The sequence below is a fragment of the Triturus cristatus genome, chromosome 6, assembly GCF_964204655.1.
Source record: "Triturus cristatus chromosome 6, aTriCri1.1, whole genome shotgun sequence".
In the NCBI taxonomy this organism is placed as follows: Eukaryota; Metazoa; Chordata; class Amphibia; order Caudata; family Salamandridae; genus Triturus; species Triturus cristatus.
Genome location: NC_140589.1, coordinates 490522874 through 490544226, shown reverse-complemented (window position 1 = coordinate 490544226; position 21353 = coordinate 490522874). Strand labels below are relative to the sequence as shown.

General features: G+C 43.1%; 1 long non-coding RNA gene across 3 annotated transcripts in view; it reads left to right on the top strand.

Moving 5' to 3' along the window:
* LOC146817318 (uncharacterized) overlaps positions 1-21353 on the top strand; it is a 179997-nt gene extending 158644 nt beyond the window's left edge. Inside the window, exons 2-5 of one of the 3 annotated variants that reach the window (XR_014962531.1) lie at positions 18090-18258; positions 20447-20511; positions 20932-21080; positions 21298-21353. This is a non-coding gene — a long non-coding RNA (uncharacterized LOC146817318). The other 2 variants (XR_014962532.1, XR_014962533.1) reach the window with 2 other exon arrangements.

Below are 21353 nucleotides of genomic sequence, written 5' to 3'. Positions count from 1 at the left end.
ACACAACTATAGTTTGTAACTCTGTCTAGTAGGCTATCCCAACCACCATTATGTTTTGTTGTAAAATATTTTAGCATATTATTGTTGCTCGGTAAGTTCTGTACTGTACTTAATTCTACTACTCCTCTAACAGTCTCTCAAAGGCGATTGACTGTCTCCTTTTCTTTTTTTGCAAATGCTGCCGCCCTGCCAGTGTCTACTACTACTACTATACTACCATCACCACCACCCCAATCATGGCATGTTAGAAAAAGGAAACCATCTTCACCATGCAGCCATTGCTGTGCCAAAGTTCAACATAAACATCAAGCACAGGTAAGAGAGAAGTTTGGGGGAGGCAGAATTAATAATGGACATGTTGTCAATGATTTCAATTTCACACACCAGTCCAGATAAATAATGCATAGACTAGAGGACAGACTGAAAGTACTAGAAGAACAAGTCAATCAGTGAGGTGTGTCGCATCTATCTGTTTGTGTCTTACACAGTCAGCCAATTATTTAAATCAAACACAGGCTATGGGCGGCCCTGCACCAGCAAGGAAACAGTGTGATGTAAAACAGTTACCCCACCTACAAAACATTAACAACATTGCATGTAACATAGAAAAATATATTTCATTTACCCTAACAAAAATAAACTAAACCCACAAAAGCTGAGCCACCCCCCCCCAACCCCAACCAATGTCCATAGGAAAGTCCAGGAGAAAAAGTCCGTAAAACAAAAACCCAAACCCAACGCTCAAACCAGTTCCCACCCACCCAAACAAGAATTAAAAAAGGGGCAGAACTTGATGACAGGGACTAAGGTGTGGGGTGGGACTCAAGGAGGACACGCATCTGCTCCTCTAAACGGGTGACGCAGCATCTGAGGGCGCGGCAGTTGCAGCCACAATGGGGGGGAACCAGAGATGGCCCTATGGTGGCGGCGGGCAGCCGCCAGACGGTGGTGCCGTACCGCTGGTGGGCGGTGGCTGGGGCCCGGGGCACTGGAGGAGGCTTCAATTGCTGCCGCAGTCTCCTCCTCCTCCTCTGCTAAGACCACCAGCCGCCGTTATTCCCGCTGGATTGCCTCCAGCTTCCGGCGCCGTGCCTTAGCGGCCAACTCCTTTCGGTTGAGTTTAGGAGTAGCTGTGTATCAAAAAGAAAAAAACAAGACAATTGTAAAATATACTCTTAGAAAAACAGTAAGACAAGTTAATTATTTATACACATAGTGGCATGGTAGGGTAGCACTACAAAGCACAGTAGTACATAACTTTTTAAATCTCGCCCGTCCTTCTTCCTTCCACCCGTCTTTCACTTTTTAGTTGAACAGTGCACCAGGTGCTCTTCTCCATAAAACTTTCAAAGCGGAGTTGAAATCAGATAGATGAGGCCATTGGTTACTCAATACTCCCGCTCCTATGCCAATTAAAGGGATTCTAGTCTTCTAGTTCACTCTTCAAACGTTCACAAGAACTCATACTTACTTACGACATCGGATGGCGGGCGGACTTTGTCCGCCCGCCATCCTCACGCTAAAAAGCGCGGGGGTCCCGTGGGGACAATTAATTAGGATGATGTGCCCGGCACAGTGGCGGGCGCATCCTGTTTTTTTTACATTCTGGTTGGCGGTGCCGAAAGCCATGCTAAAAATACATGTTGTGCTGCTTTTCCAAGCACAACATGACGGGCCCCGCATGGAGCCTGTCACGTTTTACTTTGAAAGGTAGGGGGGGTACCATAGCATAGGTAGGTACCCTCCATGTGGGCCCCCAAGCATACTCTGCAATGTCTGCATGCCTTTCCGTGGCAGACGGCAATGCCGCCATGCAAAGGCATTCCAAAATGCAGATTATATGGCTGGCGGTGTGTTCAGAGAGACACCACGGCCATATTGAACCCTTTGCCACCAGGTCGACATGTGGGGTGTCTGACTCTTACCTACAGGGATGGCGTGAGGTTTGCCCCTGCGGTGTCGGCGGTGAATACCGCCAGCCCGGCGGGGGCAATACGCCCACCATCCTAATGGGGCCCTAAGTCTCAACAGTACAGTATACATATACATACAGTACACCCGTGCAGTAAATGTACTGTCAAGTTCAACAATAGTTAAGGATGAATCTAACTTACCACCGTCCGCCACTGGTGCTGCCACTCCCCCTACCGCTCCGTTGGTATCTGCAGCAACTGCCGCATCCTCTCCCTCCGCATCCCCTTCGCTAGCCCCGGCAATGGTGGTCGGTAGTGTGCCTAGAAAACGTTACACATTTATTAGACGTCATATACACCTCCCCACTATTGATCAGTAGCAAGGTTGAAAAATGAGTTAATACTAACACATATCACTAGTACAAATCAGGTAGTAGTAGAGTAGACACTAATAGTTATATATGGTCATTCTAGCCTTTGCTTAGTTAGCCCGAGTCATGCAACCATTTTACCATTGTGTCTTTTATTTTTGCACATGTGACGTTACCTTGCAGCTTTTTGTATAAGACACCTTTGAGCCCACATGACCTGCCTCACACTGCTACTGTCTAGTCTACGCGCTGGGTACAAGGGGTCAAAAAAAACATTAACAAGCCACTTTTTTAGGAAGTACTGGTGTACTGTTAGTCCATATTGCTTATCCATAAATGCTACACTTTTTGGCACGGCTGAGAAATGCTTGCAAGTTGCAATATACTAACGCGCACCATTTCATTTTTCGCATTGCATACGGAAGATTCCTTTCTACGAACCAGAGCTTTGCAGAGCTTCTGAATGATGCAACAACTACCAGTACTAGGTTCTTCTAAGGTGAGGGGTCCCTTCACTCACATCTTCATTTATAAATTTATATAAACTAAATTCCTAGAGGATGGTGGTGCTGTCTTCCACCACTGTTCAGTTATCATGATTTAATTCCCAACTGTAAGTAAGTGTAACAATGTTTGTTGTTTTAATGTTATTGATTTTCCGGTTGGTGCTGCATTTTATAATAGAACAATGTACAGAGCTTCTCAATTCAAAATAAACATTTTGAACTTACATAGACTTGGTGGTATTTGGTGTGGACTAACTTACACGAGTGAGCAAATTAAAGTAAGGGTGTGCATGGGCATTGCTTCCACGACTGAGAGGTTGGGTGTGTTATGTTCTGGGTTGTCCACTTGTTGGGTATCTTGGGGGGAGGGTTCGGAGACCTAATAGTTATGACCAGACAGTACTATAGTCGAGCAGGGGATTGTGGTGGGTTCTGAATTTCTGATTGAGGTGTGTGAGGAAGGTCCAACCTACCATCACCAACATCCTATTTTCTTGTGCAAAGGTCTGTGTATGTGCAAGATCCCGTCAACAGTAGTAGTATGTCCTATAGGCTATCCTATCAAAAGAGTAATAAATCTGGTTGGGCTTTTGTTTCTGTGAATTTTCAAAGCCTCAAGATTAACAAAGACTCAAGATCAATAAGACTAGAAGTAGTACAAGAGGACGACCCAAAGGATTGGACTCAATGGCTAGAGCTACTGGTGAATATGAGTTTTATATTACAACCTTTCACATAAAGAGTGGCACTGGCCAACTGGGCAAGCTTAGCTACTACAGTACAGACAGATTGATAGTAGTAGTAGTACTGAGAGTCATCATAGCAGAGGCAGGGATAAGATTTTTGAAGCCGCACAGATCGAAGGATAATTGTTGGTAAAAAAATAGCATTTGGAAACTGAAACAATAGCTTGTGAAAAATATGGTGCAGTAAAAGTTATGGAATAAGAAATATTATTAAAAACAAGAAGACTTACTGGGGTCAGCAGAGGAGCCCTCATTGGTGTCCTCCTGGTGGTGCTGTTCGGACTGTTGTCCCGCCGACTCCCCACTCCCTGTCTGTCTGCCCCTGGGTGCTGATGAACAGGAAAGATATAAGAAAGAGACAAACATTGATGGATGGTGTCAAATAAATACAATATTTTTCAACAATGGTCAAAAAACACTTATTTAAACAACAATTGCAAAAACTAAATTGACCGATCTCATCTGGTCAACAAGTAGTATCGGGGGATTCGCGGATCGACTACTTAAGTTACTATTTATCAACAGTAATCCAGTCTTCCATTCTGATTCCAGAATACTAAGTTACAACTAAGCCTAAGTACGACGTACCACCCAACCTAGCCCACCTATTCCAGGCATGCCAATTGTACATTAAGTATGCATTTCCACTTCTTTTATTCCTCAACAATGCATATGGTCAAATGGAGGACACATGACTACATTTTTTGTATACACCAAATTTTGGGTTGATTGATTAATGCTGATGTTCTGCTAGTGCTAAGCCAATTACAACCACTCATTGAACAAACTAGAAAAGGTTCTAATAAAGACTGCCGTACTAGCAGCACGTCACGTAACTGAGGGGGCATCACGCATACCAGTAACAAATTAGAAACTCATACAAAGTACCTAAATCTAAGTATCAATCCGTCCCTATCAATTAGTGACAGGACAAAGTAAGGAGTGGACTAGAGTCACTGTAGCATTGCGTAACTTAATTTCTCTAAAATAAACTCGTACAGAATCACGCTAAGCGAGCGTAAATGCAAAGTTGCAAACAAGTAAGATTAGTAGTAGCGCAGAAGAGCACCTGCGTCATAATCACAGAAGACTTTTAAACGTAATTAACCTGGAATGTAAGCAGCAACATGCTAGCTAGTTGGAAGAAAAAAAAGATATTCGCAATATATAACACAGAGCAGAAGAACAGACACAAAGTAGTAATAATTAAATAGTTACTCACCAAGCCCCAGGACCTCTACTCCTAGCAGGTCCAGCAGGTCCTGCTCACGGTCCAGGATGTTGGACCACCGGTGCGTCAGCTGTGCCTGGGTGCGCCGGAACCCAGAGAATCGCGACACTGCCCGGCGCACCTTACCCCAACGCTGCCGACGCTCCCGGAGGCTGTACCCGGACCCAGGCCTGCCACCTGCTGCCAGGGTTGAGGGGAGGTGGCGCTGCACAAAGAAAATGAGTGCAGCCAACTCCATCTCCCCAAATAAGGCCCGTGCCTGCACCCCTTGTGGGCGCCGCCTTCCGCAAGGAAGGCAGTCGCGGCTCTGGCTGCGACGGCGACCAGCCCTACCCTTAGACATGGTTCTGGGGTAAGAAAAGGTAATAAATTTAAAGAAGTAAAGGAAATAAATAATAGCAGGCAATAGAAAGATAAAAAGTAGCTAAAAGACAAAAAAAAGGAGACAAAAACCAAAAATATAGAAGCAGGAAAATAGTTAGAGAAATAATAAATAAGAAAGATAAAAAAAAAAGTGGGTTTAAACAAAGGATTGAAAAGATGTAGGGAGGATTCAAAATCAGGCCCCAGAACCATGCAATAGAGTGAAAAACAAGATGGCCGCGCCCATTGCGACCACGTGCGCAAGTTCGCGCGATATTTTTTCCCCGAGAAAGCAAAAAGCAACGCGATCAAGTAAAAGCGGTCACGAACAGGAAATATCTACCGCGAACGGGCGCGAACATGCATTGCGCGACCCGGAACAGGAAGTAAGCATCGCAAGAGGGCGGGACAAGTGAAAACAAGATGGCCGCGCCCGTGAGCAACTGCATGGGTAAGTTGGCGACCCGCGATCACGCAAAAAATACCGCGAACAGGCGGGAAAAAAAAGTCTGCGTCTTCGCTATATTTCCGGCGTGTTTGCGGAGATTTTTAGCATTTTTGCGATAATTTGCAAAAGTTAATTTTGCAAATTCCGCCCACCCCTACATATTACATCACTCATGACATGGTCAGTGACATCACTCATGACATCACTGATGACATCTCAAATGACATCACTGATGACATCATCCTTCTGATAGAGTGGCAGACCTCCTCTCCCCCTAATATAACCTTTGATACACACATTCAAAAATAGAAACATTTTCAAAACAATAGACATACCAATACCAGTTACAACAACCTATTCAGTAAATCTAAGATCCACATACACATCCACTCATTCACCAACAGTCCTATACAGTCACTCATACATGTACTCACTCATCATATGTACTCATACACCTATACATCCTGTTATACAACGCCACTCATCCATAGAGTTACTCACACACATAGTCACTCATGCTAATAAAGAATCACACATCCATTTACTTGCATATACAGTTATACACACACCACCACGCTTACTTCTACAGAAACTTACACATACTTAGTCTTTTAAACAATCACTTATAGAAACACATACTTATTCATACAGGAACTCTTCCAATCTCTCACTCTCACACATACTCACTTAGATACACCAATAGTCACATATACTAGTTTAAAACATATGTAGGTTCTCATAAAGTCACTATTGAGACAGTCATTCACTCTCTAACACACCCATGCACACACTCATCCACCCATACAGTCCTGCACACATGCTGTCTTCAACACATACAAACAGTGAGTCACTCATTCATGCACCTATGCACTATGTAATACCCCCCACCGAACCATACAGACACTCAGACACTCATACTGATACTCAAAAAAACAACTAATAACCTATATAGACACTCATGTAGCTACTCACCAACCCATGCAGCCACTTATACACAAAGTGAGAGACTGATACAGCTATTTACATATTTAAACATTACTCACTAAGCCATGTATTAACTAAGATACACTTAATCAGTCAGTTATACAATCAATATTTCAAAAACAAATCATCCATTTAGACACTTATATACCCATTTATTCTTCCATCGACCTTGAGATATCCATATATAAAACATATGTAATTTTCAGAAAAACACACATTCACTGGATGATGTCATCAGTGATGTCATTTGAGATGTCATCAGTGATATCATGAGTGATGTCACTGACCATGTCATGAGTGATGTAATATGTGACATCATCAGCAGTGCATTGCGGGCGCGCGAGTTATAGTTAGCTGAACTAACTATAACGTGGGAATTTCAATGGTTTTGAACGAGTGAAAAGTCCAGATAACTGTAACGCCCCTGAAACCTATGGCTTTTTCAGTGAATTTCTAAGGTTTTTTAAATGCTAATTCCTAACTTTAACGTGCCTGAAACCTATGGTTTTTTCAGTGAATATATATATACACATAAAATTAGACTCAGGTTTCACGTGTACAAAACCAGTGAAATTCTGCAGTTATAGTTACCTGAGCTAACTATAACTTACGCCCCTGCAATGCACTCCTTATGACCTCACATATTATATCATTCATGACATGGTCAGCGAAATCACTGATGACATCATTGGCGACATTAATAATTAAATCACTGATAATATTATCGAGTGAGAGTTTATGGGTGCTAAACATATACTAACCGACTGCAAAAGTTAGATTAGTACTACTAATGTGTGATACTATCACTAACATGTTTGACCAGAGTGAGTGTGTGACTTTCTGTATCAGTGTGTGAGTGGCTGTATGGGTGTGTGAGTGAATCTGTAAGTGACTGCATGGGTGAGTGAGTAGATTTCTTACTAAGTCTATAGGTGTGTAAATGGTTATGTCAGTGGCTGTATGTGCATGTGAATGGGTATCTGTGTGGTTGTATGGGTATATGATTGAGTGTTTGAGTGGTTTTGTGGTTTTGTATGTGTGTGAGTGGGTGTGTGAGTAGCTATATGGGTGTATAAGTAGGTATTTGAGTAGCTGGGTGGGTGAGTTAGTGGGTGTGTAAGTGACTATGTTGCTGAGTGAGTGGGTGTGTCAGTGGCTCTATGGGTGAGTGAATGGCTGATTGCGTGAGTATATGGGTCAGTGAGCGGGTGTCTGAATCACTGTATGAGTAAGTGAGTGTATATGTAAGTGGCTATATGGGTGAGTGAGTGGCTGATTCAGTGAGTGTTTGGTTAAAGTGCATTAGAGTCTGTGTGAATAACCACATGGGTGAGTGAGCAGATATGAAAGTGCTTATATGGATGTGTGAATGGGTATATAGGTGGATGTGTGGATGTGTCAGTGAGTGTGTGAGTGCTTGGGTGAGTGATTGGCTGAGTAGCTGAGTTGGGAGACTGTATGGGTTATAAGTAGGTTTGTAAGTGGTTGTATTGGTGAATAAGCCTGTGTGTGTTAGTAGCTGTAGGGGTGAGTGCATAGCTGTGTGAATGGCTGTGAGGGTGAGTGACTGTTTGTATGAGTGGCTATATATGTGAGTGAATTGTTGTGTGAGTGGCTGTGAGAGTGAGTGAGTGGGAGTGGCTGTATGGAATACTGAGTGGATGTATGAGTACTGGTATTGGTGGGAAAGGGTTTGTGAGTAGGAGTGTGGGTGGGTGTGTGAGTGAGTGAGCACACAAGAAGTTATATGGGGGTGTGAGTGATGATGTGAGTGGTATGGTTGATGTCCACAGTGATGTCATTTAAGATGTCATCACTGATGCCATAAGGGATGTCACTGACCATGTCATGATTGATGTAATATGTCAGGTCATAAGCAGTGCATTGTAGGGGCATAGGTTATAGTTAGCTCAGGTAACCAAATCTTTTAAATTTAATTGGTTATGTATGAGTGAAATCTGAGACTAACTATAGCGTCCTTGAAACCTTTGATTTTTTCTGTGAATTTATATGTTTGTTCATTCTATGTCCTAACTTTAACCTCCCCGTAACCTGTGGTTTTAAGTGAAATTCTAAGATTTTTTCAATTCTATTTCCTAACTATAATGTCCCCGTAACCTTTTGTTTTTTAAGTGAGTTTCTATAGTGCGTTAACTAATACACATGTTTCCAGAATGGTGGAGTAAAGGGATGGGACCCCTGACCAACTCACAGCAATCCCGCTTACTGGAGGTAACAGGAGGGGTTCTTGGCCCCCAAAGACCCTTAGCATCCAAGGGGACTTCCCTCAACCAGTAGTGCACCAGAAGGTGCATTTGCAGAGTTGTGAAGAAAGGGTGTGTGGCCGGCGCATACCTCTCAGTAATCCCTCTGTGTGGGAGTTAGTAGAGGTAACAGGAGAGGTTCTTTCCCCTAAGGACCCTCATCGTTCAAGGGGACTTCATACTCCAACCAGTAATGTGTCAGGAGACATGTTTGCAGATTTGTGGAGAAAAGGTGCGGGGCTTCTGGTGACCTTTCAGCAATCCCACGGTATGGGACTTACTAGAGGTAACAGGAGGGGTTGTTGACCACCAAGAACCCTCAGCATCCAAGGTTACTTCATTCCCCAACCAGTAGTTCACCAGGAGGCACATTTGCAGAGTGGTGGTGAAAGGGGGCACGGTCTTCTTTCACAAAAACAATCAATAGAGATGACTTTCTCCTTCCATATGTGCTGCTGAATGTAGTACACATAGAAAAATAAAAAAAAAACAAGGAGAAATGAAGTTACTGGACTATGCCACCCTTGGAAGGCATAGGCTTTTAAAGCATTCCCAGGTTTACAGAAAATTATAAATCTGGCAATGGCATTGTACATCTGGCATCTGGCAATGGTAGAAATACACACCATAGCACTTGTGGCATGCCTCCCCATCACAGTGTGAGGCAACCTCACACCATATTTACAAGGCCATGAAAAGCCACACAGGGCAGCTTTACTTGGCTTTGAAGATATGGCACTGCAATGTGCATCACCAGAGCATCATCAAATCCACAAAATTAGTGCCATGTGTTGATTTTATTTTGTGAGATTTACAGGCATCACTTTTGAGGAAAAATGCTACAAATGTAACTTATTCCAAATTGATAAAAGCATATATTAGAACACCACAGAATTCATATCACATTAAAGAAATAAATCATTCTTCAACAGCTTTTTATGGTAAAGGGTGCAGTGCAAAAAACTGATGCTTCATAAGTTACTAAAGTAGTGTAATATAAAATATTATCGAAAATCGTGATGTGGAATTAGACAAAACTGAATACAAAAAATGAACAACAACTTAAAAGAACCCTTTTCTATCCAACTAAGATCTACTTATAAGAGCAGTCATAAAAAAGAACACCAGACACATTTTATTACAGATAATCTTGGTAGCAAGAATAATTACCAAGGAAAGTGCATGTGTGAAGCATGCATAATTCACTTTCAATCATCATGTGTTGCAATTCAAAGAGAAATAATGAAGCACAAGCCGCAATGTAAAAATGGATATTTGGAATCAGTCATTCTGTTTAGATTAGTTGAAGTTGTCAGTGTAACTTGCTCAAAACAAAAAGGGTTGTGGATTGGCATTTACTCTTGAAGATTTTTTTGCAAGACAAAATACAAAAATGAGTAACTACTGACCAAAGCATAGCATATTTAAAAATGTTATGCAGTATTCCATAAGAAACGTTTTATGTATTCACACATTCTACTCCCTAATTTCCTTCTAGAGATGTCCGTCAGCTCATTTCCTATCTCTTATGGATATAGTGTTCCAGTACAAGCCACAGATGTCCAAGTTTTTGTTGTAAATATGGGAGGAGCAGGGTGAAATGGCTGTAAAATCGGGAATATCCACTACTAAATGGGAGGAGTAAAGGGAAAATCAAGGAGTAAAGGGAGCACATACCACAAAAGAGTATGCCAGTTGCTATTCATCAAAGTTGCACCCACATCTACTTCAGTAGTACTACAACTTATTTTGAGGCACTTTCATAAAAATTGAGGGGGGAAAGGAACATTAACAACACTTAGGGGAACATACGAAAAACCGAGTGTCAAAAAAACTTTAAATTAAAAAAAAAATGTTCTTTCAAAAGAAGAAAGCACAGAGAGACAACAGAAAACATAGTTACCATAGTAGAGATTGATGTTTAACAAACTTGCTACTGCAAATAAAGAGAGTGAATATTCAGGACTTCACCACACCCCTCAACTGGCAAAACTGACTACAGCCAAATATCCAGAATACCCATTTAAACATGTTCAAACAAATTCATCTTTTACTCTATGCTTGTGATTATCATTGTTGCCGTGTCCTCATTTTGAGGAATAATTACTTGAGTAGGAGGGATAATTTTCTAGTAGAGAGTCAATATCTCCAGCAGGTTGGATAAAACAGTCATTGCTAGATACCACTTCTCTCCTGATATGATCCCTGACATGGTTGTTGACTGGAGTAGAATCTCACTTCACCTAGAGTCTACTCGTAGGCCATCTCTGCACATGGCAAATTTCTGGCAGCACTCCATTCCCTACAACTCGATCTTTGGCGAGCATCGGTGGGGACACTGTGGGCACATCAAGGGCAAGCTAATTGCAGTGCTTTTGACAGATACTGAGATGCATAACCACACATGTGTGCCTGGTTCTCACTGTGTAACAGGCCCCAGCTTAAAGTCAATGGGCCCGATTCACAGAACTAACTTAAGACAAAATCCTAAACTTACTACCATTTTGGTATTCACAGAAGGCACTTACTCATTTTGGTATTCACAGAAGACACTTACTCACTTCGGTATTCACAGAAGTTAGGAGTCCTAACTTTAGGACTCCTAAATGTCTTCTGTGAATACCGAAAGTCTTAAAATTAGGATTTTTCTCAGTTTAGTAGTCCTAAAGTTAGGACTCCTAACTTTACTACCACTAAACTGAGAAAAATCCTAATTTTAAGCTTTTCAGTATTCACAGAAGGCATTTAGGAGTCCTAAAGTTAGGACTCCTAACTTTACTACTACTAAATTGTGAAAAAGCCTAATTTTAAGACTTTCGGTATTCACAGAAGGCATTTAGGAGTCCTAAAGTTAGGACTCCTAACTTCTGTGAATACCGAAATGAGTAAGTTCCTTCTGTGAATACCAAAATGAGTAAGTGCCTTCTGTGAATACCAAAATGGTAGTAAGTTTAGGATTTTGTCTTAAGTTAGTTCTGTGAATCGGGCCCAAGGTCAATTGAAATATATGTCATTTCCGTCCAAGATATTATGTTCTCTCAATTTCACTCATGTGGCATATGAGCCACCCTCTCACAATTGCTGAAACCAACATGGCTGGCAGTCTATCAATGTGTAAACTGTGAGCTATGTCAAGGGCTCATTTGCTGAAATGCACTCTACATTTCCAAAGTGCACACATTACAACTTCATTTTCTGTCAGCTCTTGCATATCAATTGGTTCTTGGGGAATTTGGTGACAAATGGCTATATAGTAAGTTTAACTAACCTGCACTAGCACTTAAAATATATATATATGGGGAACAAACAGATGCTCATAACTTTAGCACTTCACAATATATACACATAACCAACATTAACCGTGTTCATGTAAATAATTTCTGATAAATTCTCAAGTCAACCACATCATAACAAATATTACTTATCTTTGTTGTAGGTAATGTCTGATATGCCATCTCTCTTTGGCTCCTCACACATTTCTTACATCCAACCACATAGTCTAAACAGATGTGCAAAAGAGCAGGCAGATGTAGGTGAGTCATCATTAAGAATACTTTGGCATACTCAAGTTGGGTTTCAGATGTCTTGCCCACATGGGGAGGGCTGTTCTAATGCTTCCCAAAAGTAGTGTGAAATGTTACTGTACTTTGTTGTGTGTTTCACAACATCTCCTGAAATGGGGCCTATATATGGACTTGATACCAGAACTATATCCCCATTAAGGCTTCTGGGGTGGGGCACAAAACAGATGCCTTGGTTTGTAGGTTTATGACTGACTAGGACCCTCAAAATGACCTTATAATTTTTTTGCTTTGACACAACAATTGGATACCATTCAGCCAATGATGAATGGCAGATGTAAATAATTGGGAAATTAGTTGGGATGAGTACTAACCTCAAGTAATGATCTGAACCCTAGTAGGATGAATCCTTAAAGTTACTAAATTAACCTGAGTTCAACCTCCGTTTAGCTACGACACAGAGCAGACAGGCTTAACTTAAGGCAATGTGTAGAGTATTTATACAGTACCAAAACACAACACAAGGAAAATTCCCAACCGATTTAGAAAAATAATAAATTTTAATAAATAAAATGACACCATAATAACAAAATTCAAGACTTGTGTGAAATTTTCAAGTTAAACTGTGAAAATAGAATCAAAACATGTTAAGCGTTAACCACTATCATCTGGTTCTACTTGACTGGTACCTAGGCACACGTTTAGGGCAACATCAATAGAGCATGGGTCAGATGCAGAAACCAGAACCAACCCCATCAGAAGTTTTACTTTCGGACATAGTGCCTGGTTTAGATCTTTGCGGACAAGTTACTCTGTCACAAAAAAGATGGATATGGCATCCTCTGAAATATAAATCCTATTGGATATCATAGGCATTGTCATGATGGAGTAACAGCTCCACCGAGATCCAAATCAGGTCCTTAGTCTCTGAAATGGAAGTCAAAAATCCTTAGCAGGGCAACACAGCAGGCTGTGGTTGAATAAGGCTTCATGTCATCTTGGTAAAGCCATTGACATTTGGCTGGAAAGCTCCTAGTGGGAGAAGTTCTGTGTCCAGAGAAGGACCCTCTCCAGCTCCATACTTTTGTGCCCTCACTCTGTGATGATTTCAACCTTCAAACGTATTCTCTTTTTATGAGTTTAGGTTATTCCAGCGGGGCAATGCTGTAGGTTGTACCTAAAAAAGCACCCACCAGGATGTGTACCTTCTCTGTGAGGTTCCGCTGAAAATGGATTTGCTGCTGCAGAACAGCACTGAGGGGGGAAAACCTGAATCTGTGGCTAAGATTTAGAGCATCATGGCAGATTGGTTTCATGAAATGTTAAGAGCACACTTTGGCACCAGCCAAAGGTCAAAGACATTGGGGATAGCACCTGGGGTTCAAGACTCACTCCAGCAGAGGCTTAGTGCCTGATTTAGAACTCTGTGGATTTGTTACTCTGTCACAACAATGATGGATATGCCGTCTGCTGAAATGTAAATTCCATTGGATATAATAGGATTAATATTTCAGTGGAAGGGATATCCATCACCGTCATGATGGAGTAACCACTCTGCCGAGCTCCAAACCAGGCCCTTTTTCTCTGAAATTGAAGTCAACATTTCTTAATCGGGCAACACAGCAGGCTATGGTCGAAGGAGACTCCATGTCATCTTGGTAAAGCCAGTAACTTTAAGGTTTGACTTTGAGATCTGCCAGTTTGCGGGTCTCCCCCAGCACCACATCCCTGTCCCTATAGTTGAGGAGTTTGAAAAGTAAGGGATGTGGACAAGCCCTGGAGGGGGTCTATGGGCCGGCACCCTGTCAACTACAAAATGCGGCAACAGAGCTCCAGTCAGCAGGATCTCCAGGAGCCAACGCTCAACATATTCCTCTGGACTACGCCCTTCTTCTACTTCCGAAAGGCCCACCACTCAGACATTGTTGTGGCAGGAATGCCCGTCTGCATCCTCAACTCTGTCCTTCAGTGCATGCATGCCGTCTAATAGGTCTTGTAAAGCCGCAGTGTGGCTTTGGGTTTTGGGTTTCAGCTCTGTTAAAGATTGTTCCTGCGAGTGGACCATTTCTGCCCATTTTATGGTGGTTGGCACGCAGTAGGGTGAAGTCAAGGTGACCTTATCATTTTTTGACACTGCGGTCACTCGTGGGTTACACTGTGTTGTGAGCACGCAAGGTGATGAGAGCTCCTGCAGTGGAATGACGGTCATGCCCTGTGTGATGGCATCGATGAGAACCAGGTGTTTGCTATTGGTTCTTTGGGGACCAGTAGTCTGTTTGTGGCTCTTGGCTGGGCGCAGCGCGATCAGGGCCCACACAGCACTAGTGGGCTTCACCAGGTGCTAGGCCATGTTCCCTCTGTGTAGGACGCCCCGCAGTGCCCCCACCAATGTCAGTGATGTCTGCCCACCATGTTAAGGTCTTCCCAAGAGCTATAGTTTGTCTCCAGTGGATGCTGACAGTGTCTTAGATTGCTATGCATGCTCCATGCCTCTGTGACCAGGGCTCGAACTGCCCCCCCGGGATCTCTGAACCGTGCTGTTGACAGGAGCATCAGTTGTGGCGGCTTCTCCTCATTGCCTATGCTCTCTGTTTGTACCATGCAGGTGTCTCAGCAGAGTGCCCCAGGGGGGCCCAATGCTGGGGTACAGCAGTAAGGCCCATTGTCTGTCCTACGATTAGCTCCCCCTTGCTGTCAGCACCCTGACTGTGCCTAGGCACTGGCTTCAGTGCTCCATACCTCCTTGCGTGGACACTGCTGTACATGTGTCTTGCTGGGCCTGGTGCCGTCTGCGCTTGCCAGTAAGGACTGCAGTGCAGGCACTGCGCCTCCCTTTCTGGCTTGCCTGGTATGCCTCCCTATTTCTACCACATGCATGTGACAACACTAACTGGGGGCCCCCTATTCTCCACTGCGCTGCCTCTCACCTGGTGTCATGAGTCACTTTCTAGGACCAGCGGCCGCAGTCAGGGCCTGAGCCAAAGCGCTCGAGGCCTCTTCCAAAGGCACGCGATCGGCAGATGTTCGCCAAATCTTCCCAGCAGAGGATCCCACCTCGGTTGCAGTGCAGCCCTGCCGAGCCTCCGACACTTCCTGCTTTCACCCTCCGTCTCATGCCCGATCTCTGCTCCACACTGTTGTAGCCTCGGGCAGCATCGCATTCAAATTCGTTACCTCCAGCCGCGCAGTACATGCTCATACACCGAGCACAAACACCGCAGGCCACTGAAGTCCTTTCTGCTAGGAAATAGGCTCGCACAGATATTTGGGGTCACCAGTTGCAACCAAAGTTAACTATCAGACCACCCCTAAGTTTTTCAGGCGTGGATGGACCGGGATGCAGGAGTTTTGCTGGAGAACTGAGTTATTGAAGACAGAGCTCTAGCTGCCCGCGTCCGCCCTGTTGGCTTTCTAGCCACGCCCTCCAATGCAGACACCCTTGTGCAATAGTGCAAGGGTGCCTGTGTTGCAGGAAATGATTGTTTGTGTGCAGGAAGGTATCCTTTCCTGCACACAATTAATAATGGTGATTTTCTACTTCTATGGATGTTTCATTCTGCAGCACACATAGAAGTAGCAAATCATCATTATTTGATGATTGTTTATGTGCTGGAAGGAACACTCTGCACACATAAACAATCATTAATGGAAATGTGCTCTTTCTATGTGTGTTGCAGAATGCAGCACATATAGAAAGGGCAAAAATTAATTAGAAGAAATAAAAGTATTTCTCCTTGTTGCACCATTCTAACGCATGTCATTGCATGGAGTTAGTTTTTGTTATGCCTCAGATTTACACTTCCTTGTAAATCTGGGGCAGCATGAAAAAGCAGTGGGTATTGCTGTGGAACGCTCACAGCAACAACCATTTCATGCCCCTTTCACACAGATACCTGTGTGAAAGTGTTCTATCTTTCCAAAGCAGCGTTAAGCCAAAAAAGTGGCTTAATGCCACTTTGTAAATATGATGCAGGGCATTGCACCACCGGAACATAAAGAAAAGTAACCTTCAATTGGTGCAATCCCCTTGTAAGTATGCCCCTAAGTGGCTAAGGTTATTCCCAGACATGGGTCAATTGCTTTCTGCATCACTGGAATCAAGCTAGCCTGGCTGATGATCGGTGATAACCCAAAATCGATCCCAGGATGGACCATAAAGGGGATATTTATAAGGAAATGATGGACCGCGAGGCTGCACCACGGTCCACCATTTCCAAAACCAAGAAATGTGCTGTATTTACAATAATATGGCACACCCCTTTGTTTTCCCTATTGCTGGCACTAAAAATAGCTGCCTAGCGCCAACTCAGACACCCTTACACCATAGTGCAAGGGTGCCTACGTTGCAGGGAATGATTGTTTATGGGAAACAAGGTAACAACAGCGGAATGTGAATACTGCACCTCACTTCACGTTTCAACAAATCAGAGTCCCATTCAGTACAATTTCATTATTTGCAGTTGTTTGGTACCACTGTCCAGCAGAAGACAATTGATATCACAAGTGGAAAGGTGCACTTGGGAAATTGTTCTCATCCAAAACTTTCAATGCAATATTTGTAAAAAATCTTTTTTATTCCTTCTTCACTTTAAATTCATAAATATACAAAGAACATCCCGCCAACTTGAGCTTCATCAGGGCTGTAAACAACATACGAAAGACCCAAATAAGACACCTTTCGACTGACACATTCTGACAACAATGCAACACCGAAGATATATAAACAGTACAATACAAAATAAAGGTTACTATACCTAATTGTGAATATACAAGCAACCAAATATATACCACTCCCAATTGCCACATAATGATAACAATAAAACTACAAAAAAAAAAATATATATATATACTGAAAAGACCATAGGTTTCAGGGACGTTATAGTTACAAATTAGCATCTAAAAAACCTTTGAAATTCACTTGAAAAAACATTTCTCCTTTGTTCTTCTTTCGCGATGAACAAACCTCAATCTCCCTTGGAATTCCCCAAACCTCAGAAATAATAATATACTCCGATGTTTGGAAAGCCCCCAGGGGGAAAGGGGAATGGGAATAGAAAGACAAGAGAAATTCAGGGTTCTTGTGTTCAGGAAACCCAGTTGCTTTGTTGTGAACTTCTCAACACCTTGCAACGGATGAGGCATCTCAGAACTACTGCTTCTTGAATTAATCAGAATTATCTAAACACAAACACATAAAATGTATTACTTCAAATGAAAAGAAAAACACTTAAACTAATTCTATCGATCATTAATTACAAGCCATGTTTTACCTAAACACTCTGAGTTGTTCTTCTATTAGTTTAGAAGCCTTTTTCTATTAATTATATTTTTAGATTTCTTTTCCTGTAAAATAGAAGACATATCAATGAAACATTAACCTCTGTCCATTTTTTTCTATACTTTTCAATTAACTTTTTAGTTCTTTCTCTTGCTTTTTTCTTGCGCAATTACCTTCTTAAAGTGGTAATTCTTCTTACCACTAAATACTGTAGATTGTTTGATTAACTATTTCAGAAGTAATTGTGTTGGCAGTACATTGTTCTATAAGTTTAAAAGTCTATAATTGCACTTAGTCTTCTTCTTTCTTTCTCTAGTGCACAATAATCCTTGAATAAACTCTTCTGATTTAAGTTCGCAAACAAGAGCCCTTGTTGCCTTTTCTTTTAGAAGTGAAAGCCTTTAAATGACTCACTGATTTTCAGTTGTATTTCAGTAAACACTTAACTCTTTTGTTTTCTTTAGCAGGGTCAATGATCCGGAACCGGAAAGCACGTCTTCCAGTGCCGAGCAGGAAAAAAAAAACCCTGAAGACAGAAACCGGAGCAGAGCCCAAGGACCAGCAGAAGTCGCCGACCGAAGACGGGAATCCAGGGATGCGAGGAGCATCAAGTCGAGCTGTCAGGAAGAGCAGGTAAGGGCTTTTCAAAGACGAGATCAAGCACTAATTCACTAGCGCGAGCGGTTTAAATAGTTTCATACCGCTCGCGTATGCCGCATGAGTTCCTCCAGTGATTCACACGTGCAGAATAATTGAGCAGGCAAAACGTGTCATTATTCAGCATGTGTTCTGATATTGTGACGGTTTCAAAACGTGCCCAAAACGTGTCTAATTTACATTGATAGTTGTTAACGTTGTTTTCTGAGTCTGGCAGATTCTTCTGGTTTGCTCCAAATCTTAATGCTAACACTGTTAAATCCTCTTAACATTTGTAAGTTACAAACATAGATTGCTTTCTTTAAATTCTATTATACAACAAGGTTTACAGGCACCAAGGATTCACAGGATTCATATGAAACAATGTACTATCAGAATAGGGAAATCCAAGGACGTGAGCTTTCAGACTCTATTCCAGAAAGCATTTATGATTGAACTGAAGACCATGACACAGACGTCACTGGACATGTGACCCTGGTAATAAAAAGGAGTCAAGCACACGTGCCCGTACCCAGTTCCACTATCTATCTGTGTCCGTGTGTTCATTATGTATGCAACATGCTGCCCCTAGGCCCTACCACATTACATAGTGCTCTGTATAGCGTATGCAACCATCTTACCTTTGACAGTGGGGGAAAATTGAGCTATGTAACTTTGTCTCGGTCATTTTACAAGTACGTACGGAGAGACTGCATCATTAGAGTGCTGCAAGCAGAGTGTATAGTGAATTTATAAGTGTGTGAGGATCGTCACAGTGATTGTATAGGTACATATGTTGACGTAGCCTAACTCCGACAACAAGCTTGTCTCTAATTGGCTGCCCTCCATGTGCCAAAAACGGAAACTTCAACTTTCCATGGCCCTGTATTGCTACAGCCACAACACTCCACTGAATGTGCAATAAACATTCATATCCACACAGATATCTCAGGTCCACCATTTTTCTTGTGTGGAACTATGGATGAATATAGGGTCAATAATTCCCCATACCTTCCATGTTGGCCATATTTTTGGACTTGGCTCACAGTGTGACACTTAGGCTTTTTCAACCCGAGTGACGGTAGCACTCCAACACGGACACCCACATGCAGCCACTCCCTCATGGCTGGTGTAAACCCACACCACACCCAACCAGCATAGGCGTCACAGGACAAGTGACCCTACTAATAAAAAAGACCGAGCGCACGTGCTCTACGCCATTTTAGAGTTGCATGCAATGCATGCACTGAAGCCGGAACAGTCACACCGCCACAGTGATGGTCCGTCCTGGTGGTCCAGACACTTGATGTTTTGTGTTCTCTGCTGCACTGCAGTGTAGGCCTGAGCCCAACAGCGAGGGCCTACCACCACGTGCATGGACTAACTTCTCACTGAGTTAGTAGCACCGTAATTACTGAGCGGGTGTACAACCTGTGATGATGATAGGTGCACTAGTATGTTCTCTGCCATGGTGACATCAAGGCTCACTACCAAATGTGAGACCTATTAGCTTGCACAATGGAGCTGCATAATGTGGAGGGTGCCGTGACTGCGAAAAGGTGAGCAGTGAGGTCTTGGTGCGCAGAGTCGGGCAGATACCTCTGGGCGGCAGGAGTGGATGGGGTACAGCAGCCTGAATGTAGAAAGACGGCAGAGCAATTTAGGGGTACACACTCATATAAATTCTGCCACAGCGTCAGATTGGTAACGTGGGCACTGGTGCAATGCCCGAGGAGCTGGTGCCGAGTTCCAACTGTGGGCTGCTTTTTGGAGCAGTCTGGGGGGCAGATTAGGGCGGTGTCGCTTGGATACAGCCAGCGGCCCAGTGGGTATCTGAATGGCCTTTCTGGAGGCAGGTGGGCATCATTACCTCGCATTTAGCAACAGGCAGAGGTGTCACTTTCTTTCTCTCGCAGGACCGCCCATTAATGTATGCATACCTAGCAGGGCAGGGGGCCTGAGCAGAAGTGGCCTCACTTGTTTTTAAGTCACCAGAATAAACAAATCCATGCATTTTTGTGTCTCTCCCCCACCACCCCTTTTTTAAATAAAATTTTGCCGAAGCAGTGTTTTGAGAAAAGGCAATATGCAAATGTGGGCCACTTTTTTTTTTAGCCTGCCCCAGCCGATTTTGAATCCTAATCCAACCCTGCTCTGCCATTACTAATTCTGTACTATCTTTCAGATGTGGGAGCGTGAGAGTTCCACTAGGTCATGGCATGCGGTTGGAGACAGAGCGGTGGCGTAAAGGTAAGCTGTGATGGTTTTGTAAACATTGTGGGCACTCAGTGTCCATCCTCATCTCTTCCTTTCTCTCACTCACACTCTTTCTATCTCCCTCTTCCTCTTACACTGTTTGTCTCTTTCTCTCTCTCTCTCTTCCTCTCTCTCTGTTTCTCTCTCTCTCACTCTTCCTCTGTTTCTCTGTTCCTCTTTCTCACACTCTTTCTCTCTCTCTCTCTCACTGTTTCTCTCTCTCTCTTCATCTTTCTCACTCTTTCTCCCTGTCTTCTTCTCACTTTCTTTCTTTTTCTCTCTCTCTTTCTCTCACATTCACTGTTTCTCTCTTTCACTCTGTCTTCTGCCCACTCTTGCTTTCTTTCTCTCTCTCTTCCTCTCTCCTTTGATGGATGCATGACGCACAATCTTATCTTGCTTTTTATCTAACAGGCTGTGAATCAAGAATCGACATTCATCCCCCCAACACCACCAAAGCTGAATGTGTGAAAAATGTGCGATGATGCATGGCCAACTTGAAAGCATGACAAAATTGCTTCAGCACATGGTGGACCCTCTTACACACACGCTGGTGGCACAAGGTGAGCAGAGAGACTTCTTTCCGCAGCAGCGGGCATTTACCTCTGGGCGGTGGGAGTGGATAGTGTGCAGCAGTCTGGGTGCACAAGAGAGCACAGACACCTCCAGGCAGTGGGAGTGGATGTGGTGCACCAGCCTCACTGGGCATTAGCGAAACAAAGAATTACGCGTGTGCAGTTGTATGTACTCTGCAATTACTAATTCTATATTATCTTTCAGATCACTATACTTGAGGGCTGCACTATCTCCCGAAACGTGGTTGGAGACACACCGGT